The sequence below is a fragment of the Sciurus vulgaris genome (assembly GCF_902686455.1).
Source record: "Sciurus vulgaris genome assembly, chromosome: X".
Lineage (NCBI taxonomy): Eukaryota > Metazoa > Chordata > Mammalia > Rodentia > Sciuridae > Sciurus > Sciurus vulgaris.
The window spans coordinates 106981687-107008128 of record NC_136471.1 but is presented as its reverse complement, the minus strand read 5'-3'; the positions used below and the strand labels follow the sequence as shown (position 1 = coordinate 107008128).

General features: G+C 37.1%; 1 long non-coding RNA gene across 1 annotated transcript in view; it reads right to left on the bottom strand.

Annotated features, from left to right (window-relative positions):
• The window catches only part of LOC306650734, a 1184502-nt gene that overhangs the window by 232596 nt on the left and 925464 nt on the right, over nucleotides 1-26442 (bottom strand). The gene's annotated exons all lie outside the window — the stretch shown is intronic.

Genomic DNA, 26442 nt, shown 5'->3' with positions numbered 1-26442 from the left:
ATAAATAGATTAATGAGAGATCTACTCTCATGAATGGATTAATGGATTAGAGTCACTCTCATAGGACTGGCTTTGTATAAAAGTGAACTCTCTCTGGGACACTTGCACTCTCTTGCAATGTAAAGCTCTCTGTCATGCTGATGTATTAAGGCCTTCACCAGATGTCTTTGCCATGCTCTTGGACTTTCCAACCTCCAAAACCATTACCTAAATAAATCTCTATTCTTTATAAATTTCCCAGTGGATTTAGTTATAGCAATAGAAAATAAGCTAAGAAAACTGGACATCCACATGGAAAAGAATAAAATGAGGAGCACTTATAGGAGCCAGAACTGCCTATTAAGCCTGATCAGGAGACTTCATGGCAGAGCCTGTGGGGAAAAATGCCAGTGGCAAGCCTGGCTGGATTAGTAATATCCTGGGCAAGGAGCTGGAAGACGGGGGCTTTGAAAAGACCTATGTAGTTCTTGGCCAGTTTCTGGTGCTAAAGAAAGATGAAGACCTGTTCTGGCTGGGTGCAGTGGGTACACCAGTAATCCTAGTAGCTTGGGAGGCTAAGGCAGTAGGATCACAAGTTCAAAGACAGCTTCAGCAATTTAGCAAGGCCTTAAGCAACTCAGTAAGACCCTGTCTCTAAATAAAATATAAAAAATAGACTGGGGACGTGGCTCAGTGTTTAAGTGCCCCGGGTTCAATCCCCATGTTATGGTTTGGATGTGAGGTATCCCCCAAAAGCTCACGTGTGAGACAATGCAAGAAGGTTCAGAGAAGAAATGATTGGGTTGTGAGAGTCTGAACCCAAACAGTGAATTAATCCCCTAATAGGGATTAACTGGTAACTGAAGTGGTAGGGTGTGGTTGGAGGAGATGGGAATTAGGGGTGTAGCTTTGGGGTATGTATTTGGTATCTGGAGAGTGGAGATCTCGCTCTGCTTTCTAATTGTGATGTGAGCTGCTTCCCTCCACCTCACTCTTCCGCCATGATGTACTGCCTCACCTCAAGCCCCAAGGAATGGAGCCTGCTGTCTGTGGATTGAGACCTCTGAAACCATGAGACCCCAAATAAACCTTTCCTCCTTTACACCCTGGTACAAAAAAATAAAAAATAAAAAATAAATAAATAAAAACCTCTTTCAAGAATGACTAATGGACACATGGTAACAACGCCAAGCAGTCTTAGGACTACTTCCGGGGTTTTTGAGAGTGGTGTGACGCCTTCTTGTAATATTCTCTGGGGAGCCCTCAATCCTTAGTCAGTAGGTACATCAAGTCTCTAGAGTTTGCAGCCAAACATGGGCTTCTTGTCTTCTCCAAAGGATAAGAACCTATTGTCATACTCACCTCCTAGGTACTCCAGGGTGTTTTGAAATTTCACTCCCCTCGCCATTTCAACTTTTTTGGAATTCTCACTCCAGTATGCATCTCCCTCTCTCCTCCTTCCCCTGCCATGGAGCTCCATGGAGACATTTACCAGCTTACCTAAATGGATTTCTAATCACTTTCCTCAGGTCCCCCAACCCTACCCCACCTCCACTTATGGTCTGTTGGATGCCATCTGGTGCTTTTTTTTTGGCAGAATAGTCACTGTTTTTGTAAAGCTTTTTAGATCAATAAAGTCAGTGTTCTTCATGAAAAAAAAGAATAAAATTGATAAAATTGAACCCTTACATATACCATATGCAAAAATCAACTTAATTTGTACTGAAGATTTAAACATAAGACCTGAAACTGTAAAACTCCTAGAAGAAAACTTTGGGTAATGTTACTGACATTGTTTTTCTCAATGATTGCCTAGATATGACACCAGAAGTACAGAAAACAAAAACAAACATAGACAAGTGAGAGAATAAGTACCTAAATATCTTTTCCAGAGCTGAGTAAGTAATCAACAGAACAAATAAGGCAGCTTATAGGATGGGAAAAATATTTGCAAGCCATATATCTGATATATAAGGAAGTAATAGAAATCCACAGGGGGGAGAAAAGAAAAAAACAACCCAATTAAAAAATGGGCAAAGAACTTGAATAAACTTTTCTCCATAGAACACATTTAAGTGGCCAAAAAGCATATGAAAAGGTGATCAACATCACTAATTGTTTTAGACAGGTATTTCACTGCTATGACTAAAAGGACCCAAGCAGAACAACTGTAGAGGAGGAAAAGTTTATTTAGGGGCTCACAGTTTCAAAGATCTCAATCCATAAGTACCAGACTCCATTCCTTGGGGTTCAAGGTAAGGCTGAACATCATGGCAGAAGACTGGCAGAGGGAAGCAGCCCAACTGATGATCAGAAAGCAGACAGAGAGAGACTCCACGCTCCAGATACAAAATATATACCCCATAGCCACACCCCCAATGAACCACTTCCTCCAGCCACACTCCACCTGCCTCCAGTTACCACTCAGTTAATCCCATCAGAAATTAATTCACTGATTAGGTTAATACTATAACCCAATCATTTCACCTCCAAACCTTCTTGTATTGTCTCATATGTGAGCTTTGGGGGGACACCTCAAATCCAAACCATAACCCTAATCATGAGGGAAGTACAAATTAAAATCACAATAAGATTTCATTTCATACCTGTTAGGACTGTTATATCAAAAATTAAGCAAACTAACAAATACGAAAAAAATGTTAATGAGGGTGTGGAGAAATTAGAATCCTTATATACTGTTGGCAAGATTAGAAAGTGGTGTAGCTTCTATGGAGAACAGTATGTAGGTTTCTCAAAAATTTAAAATAGAAATGCTATATGATCCAATAATCCAACTTCTGGGTATATCTGCAGAAGAAATGAAATTAGGATTTCAAAGAGATAACTGTACTCCTATATTCATTGCAGTGTTGTTCATTATAGTCAAGATATAGAAGCAACCTAAATGGATGAATGGATGAAATACACACAGTACAGGGGCTGGGGATGTAGCTCTGTGGTAGAGTGCTTGCCTAGCATGTATGAAGCCCTGGGTTTGATTCCCCATACCACAAGAAAGAAATGCTACAAACACACATGCATGCACACAGTGGAATATATTTTAACCCTGAAAAATTAGGACATTCATTTCAGCAGCTGTGGAGGCTGAGGCAGGAGGATGGTGAGTGCAAAGCCAGTCTCAGCAAATTGGTGAGGCCCTAAGAAACTCAGTGAGATGGTCTCTTAAATAAAATATAAAAATGGGCTATAGATGCTAAGTGAAATAAGCCCAGCAAAGAGACACACTGTATGATTTAACTTAAATGTGACATCTAAAATCAAACAAACAGAAACTCAGATATCAGATTACAAAATAGTGTTCAGGGGCTAGGATGAAGAGGAAATGGGGGATTGTTCAATAAGTAAAAAGTTTCAGTATCTATACTTAAATTGTGTTGAGCATTATTTCCACAAAAACAAACAGCCCCACAAATGGGCATAAGAAAATTTTGCAAGTGATGGATGTGATTACCTTGATTGTGCTGATGTTTCATGGGCTTATGCCTATGTCTGAACTTAACAAATTGTGTACATTAAATATGTGCAGAAATTTTTCAATTGTATTTCAATATAGTGGTTTTCAAAAAGAAAGTGATTTTCATCATCATGAAAAGATATTTCAATCTGGAAAACCCAAAAGAATGAATTGAAAAGCCGAAAAAAGTCATACTTAATGTCCAGAAATTGACCAATTATAAAATGAATAGAAAAAAATCAGTTTTTGCCTATACCATTAGTATGAAAGACCTGACCATAAGAGCACCAACAAAAACTTTCTATCTCTTCATCTACATTGCTCATGTTTGAAATATTTCTTTAAGATAAATTCCTACAAGCAGAATTTTTTCATAAATGTATTTAAATATGTTATGAGCACTTATCTATAGTCAACAAATATTGAAAAGGAAGTATGAACAATAGCAATATCAAGGTGGCTTCATTTTACAATTATATTGTTTTATCCTTCTGTATAACTTTGAGGTTTTTGATGCATCCATGAACTAAGAAAATAAATACATTAATTGATATAGTAGCACAATGGCTCATTAGTAGCCTTTAGTCTTTTTTTTTTTTTTCTTCTGTCCCACTCAATCAGTTCTCAGTCCAATATTTCTCAATGCTCTGTACAGTTGCTTTTTCTTCTTCTTTTATTTTTGTGCTACTGGGGACACTCTACCACTTAACTACTCCCCCAGTCCTGTTTTAAATTTTAATATTGAGGGCTGGGGTTGTGGCTCAGTGGTAGAGCACTTGCTTAGCACAAGTGAGGCATTGGGTTTGATCCTCAGCACAACATGAAAAAAATAAACAAATAAAGCTTAAAAAAAATGTTTATTTTGAGATGGGGTCTCACTAAGTTGCCAAGGCTGGCCTTGAACTTGTGATCCTCCTGCCTCAGTCTCTCAAGTCAGTGGAATTACAGGTATACTCTACCACACCAGGCTTGAAATGATTTTCTTAATTTATTATCTGACATTTGTGGGATAAACAAGACTAACTTATGTGTGAATATTTGTGCCACATTGACTATAATAGATAATATAATAGATATATACCTATTCTATATTTGCATATACACAAATTTGTATCTGCATATATCCATTTTTGCAAAGATGAGGGAATGAATCTCTAAAAAGAGTAAGAATTCAAAGTAAATAGTTTATGGACAATCTTTCAATAGATTAAAAAGAGGCATTTTAAAGAGAACTGAATAAGTGAAGTTCAAGAGAATAGATCACACTAAAAACAAGTTGTTGAAGAAATATTTTTTTGAAAAAATATTTTTTAAAGCAACCAAATACCTTAAAAATAATCTGCTCCTGAAAAAAATGTCTCTGGATTTTGAACATCATTTATAAATATTCAAATAAAAGTTCAGTTGGTAATGATAGGGGCAAAACTAAACCTAAAACATGTGCATTCCCTCCTCTAGTTTGACCTCCAGGACCTAGTGGGCAATTCTCAAGTTATTTATTTACATCAAGTAGTAGCTCCTCTTAGGAAGTAAGGAGAATAAATGTTGTAGATCAGCTTAGTCACCATCAGCTGCAGCAGCATAATGATGGACTTGTCTTTAAGAAGCAGGTAAGAGATTGGGCACAGTGGGCACGCCTGTAATCTCCGCGGCTGCGAAGGCTGAGGAAGGAGGATTGCAAGTTCAAAGCCAGCCTCAGTAATTTAGTGAGGCCCTAAGCAATTTAGTGAGACACTGCCTCAAAATAAAATATGAAAAGGTCTGGGGATCTGGCACAGTGATTAAGTGTCCCTGGGTTCAATCCCCAGTACCAAAAAAAAATAAAAAGAAGCATGTAAAATACAAATTTTGAAAAGAAAAGCACCAATGCAGGAGAACGTGAGAAAGGTAGCTGGTAGATAACACAGTTTAGGGGTAAAGTCCTTACTTGGAGAAAGTTACTAAGAAACTGAGACATTGAGCTTTGGAAAAGAGATTCATCTCTTAATGAATCTCTTAATTGGTAAGTTGTACCAAAATATAATTTTGTTGTTGTTTTGGCACTGGGGATTGGACCCAGGGCCACTTTACCAGTGAGCTACATCCCCAGCCTTTTTTAATTTTTAAATTTTGAGACAGGGTCTTGCAAAGCTGCTGAGGCTTGTCTCATACTGAAGATCCTCCTGCCTCAGTCTCCCCAGTTGCTGGGATTACAGGTGAGTGCCACCATGCCCAACTAATTTGTTTTTTAATTTAAATGATATATAATGACTTATTTTTATATTGTTAAAATAATTACAAATTAATTAGTTAAACCAATGTTTGGATAAATCTATATATGTCACACTAGATGTGTGGACTTAGTAATAATATGTGTCAATAATATATATACATATATTAGAAAAACAATATAAACATGATACTTTTATAACTTTTGTATATCTGTATTATTCATATATGTGTACATGGAATAAATATAAAAATCAAAAATACAGAATCCTAATCAGTAATTTAAATATTATGACATGCTCTGGAGATTAAAAGTACACATTCTCTATTCTTTCTTTTTTCCAGTCCATTATATACTGAGCATATATTACTCATTGTTTCTTTTTTCCAACTCAGTCATTTGCATTTTTATTTTCCTAATAAGTAGGAATTAGGTAATTATTTGTAGATCTATTCAAAAACCCTATATGAGGCTAACAAGACAATATATCGCAAACCTAAATGAGAAATTAATTTCTATCTTTAAAAACGAGAAATGAATGAAGAAAACTATGGAAGCAATTATAGGTCTATGCAGTAGTTTGTACTTTAATTGAAAGAATATTTTAAAATAATGATCTTAGAATTAGGTCACTAGTTTATACATGATTTTTTCAATAAAATATTTTTTTTCTTGGCAATGCAATTTTGCTTTATTTCTAAACAACTGCCTTTTTAATTGGATCTTTATTTTTGGTCATTCAATATTGGAGAGATAAGCAGTTGGCTTGTGTATGGTTATTAAAAGGAATAGCACAAAACCCAGAAACCTATCTGCAATGAAACTTCGAACTAAATGCAGCAATAATGATTGCAAAAAGAAACAGAATGTCTGAACGATGATCATTTACTTTTCATTACAATAATGTAAATATGCTTACTTTGGTTTCTATATTCCACTGCACTGGCTAAGGGCAACTTATGCAGAAAGAAACAGAAATAAATAAAAGCTTGACTATGGTACTTGAATTTGGTAGTCAATATAAAATTCTGGAATGATTTGAAAATGTCTCGCATGTAGCAGAAAAATTTGCAATGAATGATTGTAACTCTTGTCTTTAAGATACAGCTTAATTGTATTAAAGGAGATTTTCAGTCTATCTGGAAAGATTGTTAGGGGAAAATCTAGTAGGACTAGTAAAAAACTATTAAGATTTTCAATAGCATGAGATTTTATTTTGACAAATAGACTTATTTCCTTTGCTACACACTGATTTGTTGATTTTTAAAACAAATATAATTTTTAAGTTAGAAAAACAAACGATCCCTAGTAAACTAGTCAGTTTTTAAATGTTAAAAATTGCATGTCATGGAATTCCCTACTGTTCTATAAAATCTGCATATCAAGATTCAAGTTTAAAGGCTGAACAATGCAATCAAATAGTAATCATTTTTATTTTGAAAAGAAGTAAATAAATATTGACCATTCACTCTGTGGAGGGTATACATGAAATTCTTCCAATTCATTACCTTGTTTACTCCTTGCAATAAGCATGTGAGTTATTGCTAATTAGGCCCATTTTAGAATTGAGCAACCTGGGGTTTAGAGAAAGTTGGGTTACTTACCAAGGTCACACAGTGATAAAGTGGAAAAGACATATGCATTTCCCTGGCAAAGAATATGAGAAATTGTACATTAAGTAATGGGCTCAGAATCACCAAATCTACTGCAAAATAAATAGGCTTTTGATGGGAAAAACAGCAAAATCATTCACACAGTGCAAAAGATTTCTCATTGGTCACTTAAACTATTTCATCCCATAGAGAACTATCAGAAGCCAGTTTCCTTGGCAACAAATAATCTGGCAAGGTCTTTGCAAGTTGTCCTCTCACATCCACCCTGCTTCCTTCCCTGGCTTCTTGCTTTACCACTCCTGTTGCTAAAGAGGAATGCTCTGAAGGAAAAAAAACTCTGTATTGCTGGAATTTTATCCATTTGTGAATTTATTGAAGGTTCATTAATTCTGTCAGAAAGGTTTTCTTCCTTCCTTTCTTCCTTCTTTCCTTCCTTCCTTCTGATTAGTGTTTGCTCTGTACACATCATTATATTACACAGGGTCAAATGAATTAAAGTTTTGTTTCTTTAATATCATACTACTTTGTAAAATCAGTCACTACAGATGAAATCTTGAAGGGTCCTCCTAATTCTCTCTAATCCTCCTTCCCATGATAAGAGAAGGGAAGTGATAATTTCCTACCTCCCTCCTTCTTTTCTCTCTTCACCTCCTTTTCTCCACATTTTAACCTTGTTTTTAATTCACTTTCTTTTGTTTTATCTTTCTTACAATAGGGGATCAAAAGGTAACGTGAAGAACAAGAAATTATAAGGCCGATGGAGAACAGAGATAGAGAAACCTAGCGTGATCACATCGGCCTTTGTATTGTGTTATATGGTACTCATCTCTTGCCAGTTTTATACTTATAATTTCTCTGAAGAAAGGGTAGTCTTGAAACTGTTATTAGGTATTCTCACCACTCCCCAAGAAAACTGTATATTTCACTTCTTAATGGTCTTACCTAAGGGTTAAGTTCAGTAGTCATCCCACAGTAAAAAGCTAATCAACAAATGAAAACTAAATTGGTATAATTTTGCTGTCTCACATGGGGCCCTTGTCAACATCCTAGGAAGCACATGAAGTACATGGTCGTCTAGAATTCTAATATCTCAGTTTAGTACCCACAATTTTAGCCCTTTAGAATTTCCTTCCTCTTCTTCTTTTTAACTATACTGTTTGGACTGGTTGTTCCTTCTACACCACATTCTTAACATAAGCATAACAGAAGGTACCATATATTACAAGAGGATCATTAAAATCTCCAGGATTTGGAGTCGACAGTAGAGAAGTTATGTTTTAGTTTTAGAAATAAAAGCATAGGATTTTATCAATAGAGCAAAATGTCAAAGCAGTGATAGTTCAGGTCCCTATTAAACCACATCCTTTTTCCTGATTTATTAAAAAAAAATATGTGCTGGGCATAGTGGCACACTCCTGTAATCCCAGAGGCAGGAAGATTGCAAGTTCAAAGCTGGTCCTAAGCCACTTAGTGAGGACCTAAGCCACTTAGTGAGACCCTCTCTCTAAATAAATTTAAAAAAAAGGGCTGGGGATGTTGCTCAGTGATTAACTACCCCTGGGTTCAATCTCTGGTATTTCTGGTCATTGGCAAAATTGAAAGTTTACATTGAAAGCACATGCACACATATAAAGAGTTTTATTCATGCACACAAATATATATTGGTAGTTCACTGGGCGTGGTGGTGCACACCTATAATCCCAGCAACTCGGGAGGTTGAAGTAGGACAACTGCAAATTGAAAGCCAGCCTCAGCAACTTAGTGAGGCCTTAAACAACTCAGTGAAATTCTGTCTCTAAACAAAATGCAAAAGGGGTTGGGGATGTGGCTCAGTACACACACGCACGTATGCAGCCACACACACACACACATATATATATATATATATATATATATATATATATGTATGTATACACACACACACATGTACTGGTAGTTCAAAATTCAAATATTATCAGAACTTTAATCAGAATATCATGAGTGAATTCATCAGTTGCTAAAGCCTTCTTCCCTGAATTTATACTCAATAGAGCATCTGTTTCCTCTCTTGCCTTCCCAGGGAAAACTGTCTTTAATACATAATTGAGACTTACAAGTGAGTGCTGTGTCAATTTAATGTGAGCCTCATAGGAAACACTGGAATTGCAGGACCATCTTGCCTTTAGAGTATATGCTATTATCAAATTTATGCCTTTCCTCAAGTTTCTAAATCTTCCTCCATGCTGTTCTCATATATTGAACTACTGAATATATTTTTAAAATATTTTACAAAAAACTTTTTGGAATGCATTTCTTATTTTATTCAATATTGACTGCACACCTGCTATTGACAGGTAGAGAACCAGAGGCCAAAGCTGGCCTGGAAATCCAAAGACAAATCATCTTGTGTGAAAGCAGAAAAATGCAGTATTAGTCATCACTCATTGATCTATCACAAATGAACTTATCTCAAGCTAATCACCTAAATTGAATTTGGGGCTAGAATTAATATACATCTTGATTTCAGAGTCAGAGACCTGGAAGAAAAGATCAGTGCTCACAAACCCTAGAGAATAACATCATAAAGAAGGCTAAAGTTGCCATGAAACATCAGAGCCATGGAAAGCATAGATGGTAAAAGCAAAGAGACCAAAGGACTATAAGAGGATCCAAGCATGCCTGTTCTCTCTGCAGTGCCTTTGAGTTGTGCTTCTGCAAGCCATTTTTATCACAATAAATGATAAAAATGCTTTGTAGCCACCAACACTTGTTTTAAGCAGCCAGTGGCACCTGATTAGTTTTTATGCTTGCACAACCATGCAACAGACCACACTGGTGATGGGAGAATGCTGCCAAAATGCAAATTAGATTTCATCCAAATTTTTGGCATCACCCTTCCTGGCTAGGGGAGGGTGGGAGACAAAGTCCAAAATCCCCCAAATGCCCGTACCAAATTAGGAAGGTTTTAAAAGAGGATATATAAATGTCTGATCATAACTTTGATGCATTTGTCTGTCAAACTCACAGAAAAGAGAATAGTATAGTGGTTTCCAAGGACTAGTGAAAGGACAAGGGAAGACATTGATCAAAGACTATGTATGAGCTTTAAGTTATAAGATAAATAAATTCTAGAGACCTACTGTGCAGTATTGTGACTGTAATTAATAATACTGTAATTAATAATACTGTATACTTGAAATTTTGGTAAGAGCAGTTGTTCTTACCTCCCAAAAAGGAAACTATGTGAAGTGATGGATATGTGAATTATCTTGATTGTGGCAATTATTTCACAATGTGTACATATATCAAAACATCAACTTGCATACTTATGTGTATCCAGATTGGGTCAATAATATTTCAATAAAAATGGGGTGAGAGAGAGAAAGAAAGACAATATTTCACAGAAATACAGAGCCAAGACTGAAGGCAGATTGCCTGAGTTCAAATTCTAGCTGAGCTACTCATGAGTTATAGGCATGTCTCGTAACTCAGGTTTTTCACTTCTCTAAAACAGGGAAAATAGTAGCACCTATTATCGATCAGTTATTTTTGAAGATTAGAGAAAATATGCATATACAGTTAATGTTTTAGTCACCTTTTTTACTGCTGTGACCAAAAGACCTGACAAAAACAATTTTAGGAGAAAAAGGTTACTTGGGGGATCACAGCTTTGGCGGTCTCAGTCCATAGAAAGCTAGCTCAATTCCTTGGGGCTCGAGGTGAGGCAGAACATCATGGCAGAAGAGGGTGACAGAGAAAAGTAGATGGGGACATGGCCACCAAGAAGCAGAGAGAGAGCAACTAGGCTCAGCTCATAAAATACATACTCCAAAGGCACACCCCAATGACCCACCTCCTCCAGCCATACCCTACCAGCCTACAGTCACCACCCATTCCTACCAGTGGATTAACCCACTGATTAGGTGAAGCCTCTCATAACACAATCATTTCACCTCTAAAATCAGCATACTATGGTGATATTGCATATCAGTGTTTATAACAGCACAATTCATAATAGCCAAGTTATGGAATGAGCCAAGGTGCCCATCAACAGATGAGTAGATAAACAAAATGTGATATACATACACAATAGTGTTCTACTCAGCAATAAAGAAGAATGAAATTATGTCACCTGCTAGTAAATGGATGGAACTGAAGAGTAGCATGCTAAGTGGCTCAGAAACTCAAGGGTTGAATGTTTTCTCTCATATAAAAAAGTTAGAGAATGAGAAAAAGAAAAAAGAAAGAAAAGAGGGGATCTTAGCTGGGGCTGGGGATATAGCTCAGTGGGTAGAGTGCTTGCCTTGCAAGCACAAGGTCCTGGGTTCAATCCCCAGCACCGCAAAAAAAAAAAAAAAAAAAAAAAAAGAGGGGACCTTATAACTATAATGTACTAATTAAAATAATAATAATAATAATAATGATAGAAGGGATGTCAGTAGAGCAGAGCAGCAGGTTGGAGGAGGGAGGAGGTGAGGGAAAGGGAAGGTACTGAGGAAGGGATTAATCAAATTACATCATGGGCATGTACAAAAGTGGCATAATATATCTCATATATAAGTATAGTGCACAATAAGACTTTCTAAAAAGTAACTATGTCAATGATGACCTTTAATCTTTAAAAACTACATTTTTGAAGAAAATATTACACACTTCTATGATATAAAAAAACAAAAATGAGACTTTATTTGAAATGATTCTTAGTTGTTACAGGTATTATTGGAAGTCCTGAAATAGCAGCATATCATTTAAATGGCAAAAATCAAAGGATGGCTCGCTCATATATAAAAAGTAGCTTGGCTTTTATTCAAGGAGATGAAATCCCAAAGATCTCTTAATAAAAACAAAAGTACACAAATACAAAAAGGTAACCATGAGCCAATGGTTATGCTAATTATCTTGATTGTGGGAATCATTGCGCAGTGTATACACATTAAAATATTATATCTTATACCCTAAACGTAACATTTTTGTCAATTGTACCTCCATAAAGCTAGAAGAAAGTACATCTTGTTTTCTTGATATTTTAGTAAGTCATATTTAACTTTTATGAGAAAAAAAATTGGAATTAACCTATTATAAATGCTTTGTGTTTAAAAATACTTTCTCAGAGCAACTCTTGTGGTTATGGTATATTGCTTAATTTAAAAAAAAAACTAATGCTAAAAAAAAAATCAAGTGAAATATGTAACCTTGACTTTACCTTGAAATGTTTCCAAGGGATATTTGAAGACAGACTTGAAAACTGAATTGTTTGACTTCTGAATATATTCCTTGGCAACACTATAACAGTTAAAATAGGAAACCGAAAAGTAAGAGATGTGCAATTGCCATTACAATGTGGTGGATAGCATAAATACCCTGCCCAAAGTTAAATGGAAATGCAAAATTAAATTGCACCACTTTTGGTTGGCATCGTTTTTAAAAACGCAAGGGGCAAGTGGTGCTTCTCATCACACATAATCTTAGAAATCAAATTTTGAACTAAATTTGTCATTTTAAAGATGGCAACTGGCAATAAATATCTTTCTGAAAAGTGTATCATTTCAGAGAATGGCAGAATGATGACTATAAAAACTATTTCTATCTTGTTTTAATGTAGGCCTAACATAAGAACAACTTTATTGTGCTCACATTAAACATTTTATTCAGACATTAAACAGAAGTTTTCTGAGGTTGAATCTTTACCAAAGCTGAATAAAAGCTTATTTGCCAATTGTTTGGATGAGGTTTTCTTGTACCAATGTCACAATAGATCTCTTTTTCATTGTGCTGACTTCTGAATTGCAAATTTTTAGAAATGTGTCTTAGCTATAATTCACAGTTATGCTGAACTAATGAATACAGTCATTTTTTAGCAAGTAAAAAAAAAAAAAAACACCAGGAACTATTGAAAAAATATGAGGTATTTGTTGATTTTCTTAAAAATGATCACTGCTACTTATTTTCTGGTGTTATCAATTTAAATGAATACTCACTATCATCAAGGGTCAGAAATAAAATTAAATTTGAAACTATTATCTTATGAATGTAGAGACTAAAGTTACTAACACGAGTAGAAATAACCTCACTATTTTATTTTCTAGTGTGGAATAAACAGTTAAACCATTAATCTGTGTTAAACTCTGTGGTATTCAGTAACATCTAATGACTTGCCACTGTAAGTACAGGCTACACGAAAATATTCTTATTGTGTGATGTTTGGAGATAATGTTAGGTCACAAAGCCATTATAAGCACATTAAATTCTTACAGTCTAAATTTTATTCATACATCTAAAGAAATTATTACTTAAGAAATCACAGCATTTCCCTGTTGCACTTCCATAAGCAACACAAAGAGGTGGTATTACCTGATGATCTTTCCTGGGTAATTCGAAGGGTGAGTTACAAAAAGTCACTGGTGAACCAAAGAAATAGTTTAAAAATTAAAAATTTGTAATGCTATCAAGAAAAAGTAGTTCATAAGAGACAATTATGAAGCCATATTAAAGTTTAAAAGTCAATAGCAGTTTACTATAAGAGAAAATTTGCTCAAAAGCAGTTAGTCACAGCCATTTCTAGCAATATTTTGAAAAAGATGCATATGGAGTCTTCTTACAGTAAAGTACATCTGAAAATTTTAAATACAACACACACATACACATACAGAAAAACACTCATTAAACCACTTTTTAAACGTGAAATACAACTAAAGAGTGAATCCACAACAGTCAGGCATCACTGGAGATATTTTACTCTGGTATGCCTGTCACTCTGTGATGGCCTGGATGGAATCTTGATTTTGTTTTCTTTTTATGGGCTACCGGTAGGAATCATGAGACAAAGTTTAACATTAAAACACTCATACTTAATGTGGGTCTGAAGCCACAATTGGCATTTTATGTGAGGCCTCAAAACACCTACTTAGATTTATTTAGTTGAAAATGGTACCCATGGCCTTGGCTAATAAAACATAAATACTTCCTAGATGAAACCACATATGAAAACTTCTAATAAAGACAAATTTAACAATAAAAATGCAAATGAATGGTCTAGTCAATCAGCAAATGAATGACTATTGAAGAGAGATATAGTTATAAAAATATTTGAGGGGCTGGGATTGTGCTCAAGTGGTGGAGTGCTTGCCTAGCATGAGGCACTGGGTTCCATCCTCAGCACCACATAAAAATAAGTAAACAAAATAGAGTTATAAAAAAATATATTTAAAACAATTTGAAAAATTCATCGGAATTTAACAAAGAAATTTATCAATATGAAAGAGATAAAAGACGAGTAGATAAATTTAAAAGATCTAAATATATTTAATCAGCACTCTTGAGAAAAGACTAGAAGAACAGAGTAGTAATATCAAAAAAAGACAAGCAACTAAGAAATTTCCAGAAACAATAAAAGACACCAATTCTTAATTCAACAAAGTAAGTAGTCCTGTATACATATGTGTACGTATGTATGTATGTGTGTGCTCAGCAAAACTTCTATGGTATGATGTTTTATACACCAAAATCTAAGAGAAGATGTTTCAAGCAACTATAATGAGTATACGGAAAGAAAAAAAAAAAAAAAAAAAAAAAAGCTAGATTGAGAGCTAAAAACAACAATGCAAACCAAAGAGCAATGGAATAATATCACCAAAGATAATTACTTTGTGTACCCAGTGAAAACTACGCTTCAAGAATAAGAGTAAAATAAACATATTTTCAAACAAACTAAAACAAGAGACTGCAACCATCATGTCCTTACTAAAAGCATATTTAATGAATATCTGTTATGGCTTAGATACTAGGTGTCCACCAAAAGCTTATGTGTGAGACAATGCAAGAAAGTTTAGACATAAAATGATTGGATTATGAAAGCTGCTGTGACTAAAGACCTGACAAGAACAATATTGAGGAGGAGAAGTTTCAGAGGTGTCAGTCTACAGACAGTAGGGTCCATTGCTCAGGGCTCGAGGTGAGGCAGAACACCATGACAGAAGAGTGTGGCGGAAGGAAGCAGGTCACTTGACTATCAGAAAGCAGAAAGAGAGCTCTCCACTTACCAAATACAAACATATACCCCAAAGCCATGCCCCCAATTCCCACCTCCTCCAGCCACACCCCACATGCCTCTAGTTACCACTCAATTAATCCCATCAGGGATTAATCCACTGATTAGATTAAGGGTCTCACAATTCAATCATTCCCCTCCGAATCCTCTCACATGGTCTCACATGTGACTTTTGGGGGACACCTCACATCTAAACCATAACAAAAGCCTTAACATAATCAGTGAATTAATCCCCTGATGGGGATTAACTAAGTGGTGACTCAAGACAGGTAGTGTGTGGCTGGAGGAGATGGGTCTTTGGGGGTATGCCTTTGGGGTTTATATTTTGTTGTAGAGAAAAGATCTCTGCCCATCCCACCCCTTCCTGGTGCCATGTCCTGAGCTGCTTTTCTCTGCCTCACCCTTCTGCCATAATGTTCTGCCTCACCTAGAACCCCAAGTAATGGAGTTGGCTGTGGATGGACTAAGACCTCTGAAACCCTGAGCCTCCAAATCAACTTTTTCTCCTCTGATTGTTCCTAGTAGGTCTTTTGGTCACAGCAGCAAAACAGTCGACTAAAACAATATCCCTTTTATTTTTTTTTTAAAGAGAAAAGAAAGTCTGAAATTCAAGAGGAATCATAACAGTGGTCTACCTCTTGCTTTGAATATAGCCCTTGATGCTCTCTCTCTGCCACTAAAACTCATTTTTGAATGGACATGTTTCCTTTCCCTCTTCTCCCTCACCTACTGTCTAACCTGGGGACAGGAACAGGATTACCTTTTTCCCATCTTAGGCCCAGTTATTTATCTTTGAGCATACACCCACGACAGGAACCAAGTAATCCAGACAGACTTCAGGGATGGCTCCAGAAGATCTAAGAAATGGCTGTCTCTCAAATTAACAAGTGAATCACAACTCCCCCACACAGGGAACACCTGGAATAAATCTCTTCCTTAAAAACTCTCTGGTCCCCTGATAGGCAGAATCACAGCCTCTGGGACAGGAGTCCCTGTGCTTCTCCTTTGCTAGCAAAGCAATAAACCCTCTTTTTCCTCAGTATTGAATTGACATGGGGACAAGGACTGCCGGGGTCCAGCCCTAGCAGGAGTCGATGGATTCCACACTGGTAAACGGGGCGCAGGGAGACAGCGTCGGCGATGGATGGAGAATGAAAGACACAGACTCTAGTTCTGGTGCAATCAATCCCACTTTATTCTGGGGAAGGCTGGGTTTATATACATTTTTCTTCAGGCTATGATGACAGGCTTATGATTAATAAAATCAAAGAAGTTTCCAAAGCATAGGCAGAAATTGTTTTTACCAAAAGATTATGAGAAAACAGTAACCTTACAGATTATCCTTACTAAATCACAATTATTTTAAGAATATTTAACTATGTCAATGAGCTAATACAATGTTTATTTCCTTAATATCTAAACTCTATATAACTTAAGACTATTTTTATTATTTTTGTGGTAAAGCGATAGATAAATAATGTCATGTGACCATCTCTACTAGGTCCTTCTGGTTAATATCTAAATTGCTGAATTAAGGGTTACAGGAGGGCAGCGGTCCCAATGGTTATTATGTACCAACGTTTATTATAGGGGTGACATATTCTTTGTAGGAAGGAAGGAATGTTGTGAAACCTTATTCTTTTACCTTACCACCACACATAAACAAAACCATCATCTGGATTAAACCACCCTGTAGGAGACAGGGGGAGATCTATATCTACCTTCTCTAAGGGCTTGCCTTAGGGGGAGACCAGGGCTTGCCATTGATAAAATAAGCTAGTCCATATCTAGTAGCTACTGTGGGAGGTGCTTTGTGCTTAGAACTTGGGGAAACATTGTTATCTATAAGTTTCTGTGCCCCAACAGGTTCTGGCTGTGCCAGTAAATGCAGTGTTTGATTTTTAACATAATAAAAACATTCTCCTGTAGTGAGGTTAACATCACAGGGTTTCAACATGTGTTTTGTCCCCATGATGTTTTTCTGGAAATTTGTAGAATTATTCCCATCACCTCTAGCAAGATCCTCAGACTGAAGTGAGTAATATATTATTAGGAAAACTCCACAGAATAACATCCAAGCTAGGGAGGCATACATCTGGCTACAATCCTTTTAGGATGAGTCTCTGCAATCATCCTTGAGTGGAACTCTGTCAAGCACTGCAAGGAGAGCCAGGCGCCCCCGCAAAGGACCGAGCTTTCAGTAATGGAATGTTGAGGAAAAAAATTGGTGAACATGTTGCTTAATCTAAGTTAAACAAACATTTAATATATAAATCAACAAAACTGATGTCAAATTTTTACTATATATAAAGATGAAAATAAAACTGTAATGGGCTGTGGGTATTAACTCTGTGGTAGAACACTTGCCTAGTATGTGCAAGATCCTGGGTTCAATCCCTAGTACTACTAAAAATAAAATAAAATATAAAGCCATAGAAATAAAAGCATATAATTATGACCAGGATGATTTTCTTCCTTGAAGCTTTCCTTACATAAATATTCTAGCTCCTGTGTTTTGTTTCCCTCCTGCATTTTGCGATCTTTCTTCTTTCATGACATCTTTAGCACCATCTCCAAGCAGCACTCTTCATTTTTCAAAATTTTGTTCTCTCACTTGTCTCACTTTGTCTCTCAAATGTCTTATCAAATTAAAAAATCCAAACAGTATCTTGTTTCCTATAGCTCTTAACTTTGGTCTGTAGCTTTGTCTCCCACCCAGAATTTTGATTTAAGATTCATAAGTGCCTATTGGATATTTCCTCAGCCATTAGATCAAATGTGGAACATTTGAAATTAAAGATACAATGTGTCCTCAGATACAATGTGTCTTTCTCATTTCTGTGCTAAGTGCTTTGAAACAACTTTGATATTAATTTGATTTGGAAATGTCATCAGCAAAAAGATTTGATTCTCTTTCACCAAAATTTCACATTCATGGAGTCCTGGTAATTCATCATATTGTTTGTCACATCGCTCTTCATTCATAAGACAGGACAATGACAGCAATATCCCACCTCAACTCATACTTCCTTCCCAATCCCTGCCTCTGTTTCAAGCCATCCTATCCAAAACTGAGGTATAATGCTAATTCACTACTTGGATCAGGTTGGAATTCTATCAAAAAATATCAGAGGCTAGAAAATGTGGACTTAAATCTAAGCTTCTTATTCTGACATTTACACACCTTCACCATTTGACCTCACTTAGATCAAAAGATCACCCTCAAGGGAAAGATTTTACTGAAGCAGATTGTACAAAAGGACCACTGCACTGACTTCCCAACACCAAACTCACTGCAGATGTGACCCCAGTAGAGGCAGTAGACAGGGTCTGCTGTGAATTTCTATCCTGATATCTGTGGGTCCCCAGGAGGTCCAGGTTTACAGTGGAGGGGTTTGAGGAAAGCTGAAGCATAGGATGAGGGCAGGGATAGCACTTCTGTTTCCACTAACCTCTAATTGTAGTGTGCCATTTATTTTCAAATATGAATGTGGGCAACCAATTTTAAAAGTGATAAGTACATATAACTAAATCACCAGTAAATATTCCAGGTATTTTAAAATCACATAGCAGTAGTGTTATATATCCTGAGATGTTGTTTATCTACATCAGTGCTTAAAAATTACTGAAATTATGAGGCTTCTCATGATTATAGAAATCAAGGGCAATATGCATATTACATATATTCCTACATTACACATGCATTTCATATTTATTTTGATAATACCTTCAAAATTATTAGCTTCCTTTGCTATCTTATTGTTATGATTTGGATGTGAGGTGACCCCAAAAAGCTCATGTGTAAGACAATGAAAGAAAGTTTAGAGAAAAAATGATTGGGTTATGAGAGCCTTAACCTAATCAGTGAACTAGTCCCCTGATGGGATTAACTGAGTGGTAACTGAGGCAGGTAGGGTGTGGCTGGAGGAGGTGGGTTCCTAAGCGCAGGATTTTGGGATATATATTTTGTGTCTGACCAGTGAGTCTCCCTCTCTGCTTCCTGATCATCATGTAAGGGCTTCCCTCCACCACACTCTTCCTCCATGATGTTCGGCCTCACCTTGAGCCCTGAGGAATGGAGCTGGCTCTTTATGGTCTGAGACCTCTCAAACCGTGAGCCCCCAAATAAACTTTCCCTCCTCTAGAATTGTTCTTGTCAGGTCTTTTAGTCACAGCAGTGAAAAAGCTAACTGAAACAGAAATTGGTACCAAGAAGCCAGGTTGTTGCTGTGACTAACCTGACCATGTGGTTCAGAAGCTTTTTAAGTTTTTTGGAAATTGTGGAAGGAATTTTGAGACGGTGGTGCAAGCTGGAAATGTTTTGTTGTTGTAAAGGGAGCTTAACGGGCAATTCTGGTGGGAGCTCAGAAGACCAGAATGCCAACAGGATTATGCACAGGAAAGGCTGGGCCCATGAGGTTTCAGAGGAAAAGGAGGACACTCCTAGTAATTAAACTAGAGGCCATCCATGTTACGTTTTGGGCTGAGAAGTTGTCTACATTTTACCCATGTCCTGAGACTTTTCTGTGTAGCTGATTTTAAAAGTGATGAACTTCTTAATCTAGTGGAGGAAATTTCTAGGGAGCAAAACATTCAGGAGGTGTGAAGGATACCGCAGGTGGCTTTTAGCCAAGTTTATTGTGACAGAAAGCAGAGCAGAAACATTTGAAAAACTTGGTCTTGAACTTGGGGAAGAAAACTGTGGCTAAGGAAGTTGCAGTTGTCAAAGACATTACCACCACTAAAGAAATGCTAAAGACTGACCAAAGACAATAAGAAAGATGACTTGAGGGCATCTCAGTAATTGGCAAGACCACACCTATCTCAGACTCAGGGCAGTAAAATTAAAAATTCCTTTGAGAAGAGACCACTGGGCACCCTTATTTACATAAGGGGGCTTAAGAAGGTTTTTCAAAGTGCTCAGCCACCCAGGTACTCAGAGGCTGCTGTAGCCACAGTCCCTGGATGCTTACCTATTGCTCAAGATGGTGGCAAATCTTGGCATCAACCACTTGGTGCTGGTTCTGCAGGACTGCAGGATGATGGAGTTAGGGGGTCATGGAAGCTTCCACCAAAGGCATGAGAGACCAGGCAAAGTGCTCCAGGGTCAGAGTCCCTGTGGGTAGCCCCTGAGAGGGCAAAGCATCTAGATGTGAGGAGGAAATCAAACTGCCATAGAGACCCCTGAGATTAAGAAATGCCTGTAATATGGGACATCATCCTAGGAAAGCTGCAGGAATTGAGCAGAGACTACCCAACAGAGAAGCCACGTGGGCTGCAACCAGCAAAGCCACAAGGGCACAGCTACACAAGCCCTTTGGAGAGGACATCATGATGCCCTGTGCTCCAGATGCCAGACACAGAACTACAGGACTTGTTTACCCAGCTAGATTTTGATCTTGCTTTGGTCCCATCCCTTCTTTATATGTCCCTATTTTCTGAAAGGAAATGTTTACTCTGTACCTTTATATTTTGGATACTTGTAAATTACTTTTGATTTTTACAGGAGCTTATGATTCAAGTTTACCCCGAGTCTCAGAGGAAATTTTGGACTTAAATTTTTGGGCAATCTTGGAACTGTTGAGACTATTGGAATTCTTAGAAATGAACTAAATGTATTTTGCACTGTGAGATGGTCATGAGCTTTTGGGGGCCAGTGTGGAATATTATGTTTTGGATGTGAGGTATCCCTGGCTCATATATAAGACAATGCAAGAAGGTTTTGAGTAGAAATGATTGGGTTATGAGAGACTTAACCCAATCAGTGAATTAACCCCCCTATGGGATTAACTGGGTGGTAACTGAAGGCAGATAGAGTGTGGCTGGAGGATGGGGGTCCCTAGGAGTGTGCCTTTGGGTATATATTTTATTCTAATGAATAGAGTGTCTCTCTCTCTCTCTCTGTTTTCTGATCATCATGTGAGCTGCTTCCCTCAGCCGTACTCTTCTGCCACAATGTTCTGCCTCACCTTGAGCCCTGAAGAATGGACCTGGCTGTCTAGGGACAGAGACCTCTGAAACCGTGAGCCTCCAAATAAATTTTTCTTCCTCTAAAATTGTTCTTGTCAGGTCTTTTAATCACTATAGCAAAAAAAGCTGACTAAAACACTTACATATTTTATGTGTATAAAATAGTTCATTCATATTCTGAGATTATATATATATGTGTGTGTGTGTGTTTGTGTGTGTATGTGCATACATACACACACATATACCCAGTGTGATCTGGCAACTGGTAACAGAGAAAAATGGTCCTGGAGGCAGCCCCAAAGTTTAGACACCTGCTTGTTGCTATTCAGATTTTCTTATTTTTTTTGTACCAGCATTACACCCCAGGGTGCTTACCACTGAGTCACATCCCTAGCCCTTTTTCTTTTTTATAATGAGATAGGGTCTCACTAAGTTGCTGAGGCTGGCTTTGAACTTGAGATCCTCCTGCCTCAGCCTTTTGAGCCACTGGGATTTACAGGCATGCACCACTGTGCCTGGCTCAGATTTTCTTCTTAAAGGTGTATTATGCCCTGGTAGTCACAAGCTGGAGGGCATCAAGGGGAGTAGTGTGGCATCCTCATGTAGAATTTAAAACTGTCATGCCAGAGAAAAACAATTCAGACATATGGGTTCTCCATAGAGTATCAAAGAGCAAGTTACTAGAAAAATGATGTGCAGGTTACACTACAATTGTACATCCTTTAGTTCCTACATGCACAAGTTAATTTTTTAATACTTCTTTAGGAGTGTGTTATTCCTATATTATAAACATGCATGTTCTATAGCCAGTTCTAAATTATATTTATGAATCACATTATTGCAATAAAAATAAATTTAAGAATTACTGTTACTAAAACACAAGTTAACCTCTAGGCCTGATGATGTTCACCTAAATGTTTGCTTTATGCAATATAAACTTTCTGAGAAACATGGAAACAGACTTGCATACTTCATACTTTGAGTAAAAAACACATGGTATGTTTGCTTACTGGTTTCCTTTTCTTTCATTTTCTCATTAAGATAGTTATATTTGTAAAATTCTATTTCATGGTCACTATTCAACAGAGTTTTTTTCCTTTTCTGAAATGTGTTGGCAAAAAGATAATTTCAATCTCAAAATTTACATGTGTTTTTAAATCTTAGTTTTTCTGTCTTTAAGTAAATGTATCGCCTACTTTAGGATTGCTGAGTATCATTACCACTTTTTGCCTCTTTTTTTCTCCTTTTTCTCCCTGTAGGCAATCATCATCAAATATGCCTGTGATGACTATTGTCATGTACCAACCAATAATTATTGCTCCAGCTGCTGGGGTCCTGTGAAAAGATGATATTGGCTGTCAACTTCTCTCAGGGTTTCCTCAGCTGAAGATCACTATTTCTCTCAAGATCATGCCTCCTTCCAAAGCCAATCAACTTCTGATGACTGGCTATCCTAGGGACACAAAGGCCTGACTCATCTGCCCCAACTCAGTATAATTCTGAAGGTTCTTCTCAGCTCTAAGTATTCCTCATGGGATGGCGGAGGTCTTTGCTGGGACTTGCATCATAGTTCAACATCTCCCTTTCCTCAATTGTTTTTCAACATCCATCCCCCAGACACACACTTGTGAATACCAATAGCAGTTCCTAATAAACATCTTGTGCGCTAAACTCCATCTTTAAAGCTGCTTCCCTGGGAATCCAACCTGTGATGGAACCATTCTACCTTTTTATTTCTCTTGAAACTGCCCTCCTATTTCTCACTGGCCTAGTTCAGCCCACCATTAACTTTCATTTTGAATAGCCATTCTGAACTTTTATTCCGTGCCAAATGGGCTTTAAAGTAAACTTCCTTCCTAAACACGCACACACATGGAATTTTACTGGAGCTCGCTGAAGCCCACATTTCACTGTCACCTTTTCTTAAAAATTTCCCTGGACTGGAGTTGTAGTTCATTGGCAGAGTGCTTGCCTAGACAGGTGAGGCACTAGGCTCGATCCTCAACTTCATGTAAAAACAAATAAATAAAATAAAGGTAAAGTTCTTTAAAAAAAAAAAATCCCTACCCACACATGACATGATATACATTGAAGTATATACTGGTCCCAGCCTACAGCCTCTCCAAAGATGGTTCCCATACATGTTAATGTCTTCCTGCATCTCTGCCTGAAGGCATTTTATATCTTGGGAGGGTACTTAGCAGGATCATATCAGAAATATCTGACAGATAATCTCAAGTGTGTTCCACAAATAATGAGGCATGGGAGACAATGAAAATATATAGATTCCTCACCCCAGTGTGACAAATATGAGGTATATTCTGTTCAGTTTCTCAGAAAGTCCTCAATGATGTACCACAGGTTGGAGCAATAATCTGTTTATAATTCTACTTTTTATTGACTTTCACTCCTCAGTTTCTTAACTTACCCACTTTATGGGGTTTCTTAGGATTACTGCTATGAATCAGCTCTTTAATATCCCCCAAGAGCCATGAGTTAAAATCTTGGTCCCCATAGTGGCGCTATTCAAAAGTAATGGAAATTTTGAGAGGAGGAACTTGGTGAAAGGTCATTTTAGATGTGTCCTCAAGGGAATCATTGGACCCCCCATGATCTTTTCGCTTCCAAGCTCTGAGGTGAACAATTTTCCCCACCATGTACTCCCCACCATTGCCATCCATTACCTCCATCAGAAGCTTAATAAAATAATTGGTCCACTCCATTATGGACTGGAATTTCTAAAACCATGAGTTGAAATAAACCTTTTCTATTTATAAGTTAATTATCTCAGGTACATTGTTGTAGTGATGGAAAGTTAACACAATTACCTTTTAAATACACTCTTTGCACCAAAATCCTTGTGTTGGCATCTACTTGATAGGAGACCCAAATTAATGTGCTTACATTAATAACTGATGATCTAGAACAGGGATCATCAAGCTCAAATGCCAAATCTGGCCTGCCAATCATTTTTGTAAAGTTTTATTGGAATGGAGCCATTCCACAGTCATTTGGATATTGTCTAAAGCTGTTTTCATGCTATAACAGTACAGTTCCATAGTTGCAACAGGAACCATATGGTCCAAAGGATAAAATATTTACTGTCGGAACTTCCGGGGGAAAAAAAAGTATTGTTACCTCATCTAAATTATTGCCAAAAACTTTTAAGTGATCTCCCAGATTTAACTCCCCTATCTCTCCCCTCTCATCTGTTTTATAAATTGCTACAAGATTTCTTTTTATAAAACTCAGTTGATTCATGCCCCTGTATCCTCAAATTTTCAATGGCTCCCACTGCAATAAGAAATAAATTCTGCTTGTCAGGCACTATGCATTTCCTACTACTCATGTGCTTTTCAGAAGCACACCTCTATTATTTATAGAAATTGTTTTGTTTGCTGTGTTGTGTGTGTGCATGTGTACATGCACTGGGGATAGAACTCAGGGCCTGGTGTATGATAAGCACTCGCTCTGCTACTGAGCTACATTTCCATCCCCTCTGTTTTCAATAAGTTTGTTTGCTCAGTTGGAACATCCTTCCCACACATATTGGCTGATAAATTCTAGCACATACTTTAAGTTCCAAATAAAACCCAGTATCTCTGAGGAAGCCCTCTCAGACCCACACCATTGGGATTAATCTTCCTCCACTACACTCCTCAGCACTATGTTTACACTTATTTTATCACAGTGTACCTTGTATTGAGATGATTTATGGATATCTATTTAAGCAACGAGATATAAATTCTTTGGAGGCAGAAACCATACCATATCCATCTTGGTATCTGTAAGCTCGGCAGGCTTGGCGGGCTCAATGGCGGGACCAAATGTAAACTCTGCGGGCTTGGCCAGCACAGTTAGCAGCCAAATAAAATGGGACAGAAAGTGGCCAGAGCAAGCTTTATTGGAATTTGGCTGTGGGGCGAAATTCCCAGACCCCCGGGGGTATAGAGACCCAGAGAAAATCGCATGTAGCCCTGGCTGCCCAGGGTTTTTATAGACTGGGATGGGGAGGGGGTCCTGTTGAGTGACAGGAGGGTGTGAAGGGTCAGTGGAACTTTCCATCCACCTTGCTGCGAACTTTCTGGTCACCTTTTGGTGGGCTGGTCTTTGTTCCAGCTGCTCAGCTGTGCCCCCTACAGTCGCCTAATTTCCGACCTAACATTATCCACCAGTAATATTACAAATGATAAACAAGCATAGAGTTCTTTATAATTAGAAAAGATGTCTGGTCAAGGTCCTGAGACCCCCTGGTAAAGTTATGTGTCAACCCTTTAGTTAATATGGAAGTTTTGTAAGGTTCAGGTCGGGAGGGGATATGATGGCTAGATTGGCAAGGACTACTTTGTAGTAAAAATAACTATTACAATATTTTTACAAAAAGAGTATTATTGGTTGAATGCCAGCCTTGTTCATAAACACTATGTTTATCAAGGCTTTCCTAAATATAGGCCCTTGGTAAATAATTGTTGTATACTTAATAACAGAATTGAAATGAGTACTTTTTTTAAAAAGACTACACACATACATAAATACACATACATGGATGTGAAAATGTTGATACACTTTGACCAGCAGAAATAGGCAAAATGTTAACCAAGTAAGAAAATTTTATAGTCTAGTTTTCTTTATATTATTTCAGATTAGGTAACAGCTGTTCAAAAGCAATTACATTCACAGTGTTTAAAAACATTGCACAAGTCTTTCAATAGTAATATCAATAAAAATGGAATTAGCCTTTCCTTGACTAGTTCAATTTTTCCAAAGCATAATGGCAGAATTAATTGAACTCTAAGGGACAATTCTGTATAGAGCCATTGTGATCATGCCTTGCAAATATTTTTCAAAATAATCAAGCCTAAAAAACCTGTTACATAACCAATAGCATTTACCCTAATCCACCTTCACTTTGCAATGTACCTGACTTCTTGTTACTTCTATTCATTTCAATGATTCCTGGTTCCTTAGCTTTTTTCAAGGTTGTCATAAACATTCCTAATTTAACAATGCTCCACAGGTCATAGTTTCTCTCATGTTCATTTTCACAAATAACAGACCCCCCTCCCTTATATAAAATAGGATATTGAGATTTGTTACATTTTGTCTAGAAATAATTACAAAAATTCTGAAGGATTTATGTTCTTTACAAAAAGAAGAAAATTTAGCACTG